This window comes from Scyliorhinus canicula, chromosome 5 (assembly GCF_902713615.1).
Source record: "Scyliorhinus canicula chromosome 5, sScyCan1.1, whole genome shotgun sequence".
NCBI lineage: Eukaryota > Metazoa > Chordata > Chondrichthyes > Carcharhiniformes > Scyliorhinidae > Scyliorhinus > Scyliorhinus canicula.
Genome location: NC_052150.1, coordinates 230905911 through 230908081, shown reverse-complemented (window position 1 = coordinate 230908081; position 2171 = coordinate 230905911).

Here is a 2171-nt window from a genome sequence, read left to right as displayed (position 1 = left end):
AGTGCAGTGTGTGTGCGGGGAGTGCAGTGTGTGGGGAGTGCAGTGTGTGTGTGGGGAGTGCAGTGTGTGTGGGGAGTGCAGTGTGTGTGGGGAGTGCAATGTGTGCGGGGGGAGGGCAGTGTGTGTGGGGAGGGCAGTGTGTGGGGGGGGGGAGTGCAGTGTATGTGGGGAGTGCAGTGTGTGTGGGGAGTGCAGTGTGTGCGGGGAGTGCAGTGTGTGTGTGGGGAGTGCAGTGTGTGTGGGGAGTGCAGTGTGTGTGTGGGGAGTGCAGTGTGTGTGGGGAGTGCAGTGTGTGTGGGGAGTGCAGTGTGTGGGGGGAGTGCAGTGTGTGCGGGGAGTGCAGTGTGTGTGTGGGGAGTGCAGTGTGTGGGGGGAGTGCAGTGTGCGGGGGGAGTGCAGTGTGTGTGGGGAGTGCAGTGTGTGCGGGGAGAGCAGTGTGTGTGGGGGGAGTGCAGTGTGTGTGGGGGGAGTGCAGTGTGTGTGGGGAGTGCAGTGTGTGGGGGGAGAGCAGTGTGTGGGGGGAGGGCAGTGTGTGTGGGGGGAGTGCAGTGTGTGGGGGGAGTGCAGTGTGTGGGGGGGAGAGCAGTGTGTGGGGGGAGGGCAGTGTGTGTGGGGGGGAGTGCAGTGTGTGTGGGGAGTGCAGTGTGTGTGTGGGGAGTGCAGTGTGTGGGGGGAGTGCAGTGTGCGGGGGGAGTGCAGTGTGTGTGGGGAGTGCAGTGTGTGCGGGGAGAGCAGTGTGTGTGGGGGGAGTGCAGTGTGTGTGGGGAGTGCAGTGTGTGTGGGGAGAGCAGTGTGTGTGGGGGGAGTGCAGTGTGTGTGTGGGGAGTGCAGTGTGTGCGGGGAGTGCAGTGTGTGTGGGGAGTGCAGTGTGTGTGGGGAGTGCAGTGTGTGTGGGGAGTGCAGTGTGTGTGTGGGGAGTGCAGTGTGCGTGGGGAGTGCAGTGTGTGCGGGGAGTGCAGTGTGTGTGGGGAGTGCAGTGTGTGTGGGGAGTGCAGTGTGTGTGGGGGGAGTGCAGTGTGTGGGGGGAGTGCAGTGTGTGCGGGGAGGAGAGCAGTGTGTGTGGGGGGAGTGCAGTGTGTGTGGGGAGTGCAGTGTGTGTGGGGAGTGCAGTGTGTGGGGGGAGTGCAGTGTGTGTGGGGAGTGCAGTGTGTGTGGGGAGAGCAGTGTGTGTGGGGGGAGTGCAGTGTGTGTGGGGGACTGCAGTGTGTGTGGGGAGTGCAGTGTGTGTGGGGAGTGCAGTGTGTGTGGGGAGTGCAGTGTGTGTGGGGAGAGCAGTGTGTGGGGGGAGTGCATTGTGTGTGTGTGGGGAGTGCAGTGTGTGTGGGGAGTGCAGTGTGTGTGGGGGAGAGCAGTGTGTGGGGGGAGTGCATTGTGTGTGTGTGGGGATTGCAGTGTGTGGGGGAGTGCAGTGTGTGTGGGGAGAGCAGTGTGTGTGGGGAGTGCAGTGTGTGTGGGGGGAGTGCAGTGTGTGTGGGGGAGTGCAGTGTGTGTGGGGAGTGCAGTGTGTGTGGGGAGTGCAGTGTGTGTGGGGAGTGCAGTGTGTGGGGAGTGCAGTGTGTGGGGAGTGCAGTGTGTGTGTGGGGGGAGTGCAGTGTGTGCGGGAGAGCAGTGTGTGGGGGGAGTGCAGTGTGTGGGGGGAGTGCATTGTGTGTGTGTGGGGAGTGCAGTGTGTGTGGGGAGTGCAGTGTGTGGGGAGTGCAGTGTGTGTGTGTGGGGGAGTGCAGTGTGTGGGGGGAGTGCAGTGTGTGTGGGGAGAGTGCAGTGTGTGTGGGGAGTGCAGTGTGTGTGGGGGGAGTGCAGTGTGTGTGGGGAGAGTGCAGTGTGTGTGGGGAGTGCAGTGTGTGGGGGGAGTGCAGTGTGTGTGTGGGGAGTGCAGTGTGTGTGGGGGGAGTGCAGTGTGTGGGGGGAGAGTGCAGTGTGTGGGGGAGTGCAGTGTGTGGGGGGAGTGCAGTGTGCGGGGGGAGTGCAGTGTGTGGGGGGAGAGTGCAGTGTGTGGGGGGAGTGCAGTGTGTGGGGGGAGAGTGCAGTGTGTGGGGGGAGTGCAGTGTGTGGGGGGAGTGCAGTGTATGTGGGTTTGCGAAACACCCTCGCTCGCGCTGCCCAGCCCGCTCCGCCCTCTGTAAGAGCTGTGGGAAGAAGGGCCACTTCTCCACGGTCTGCCAGACCAAAAC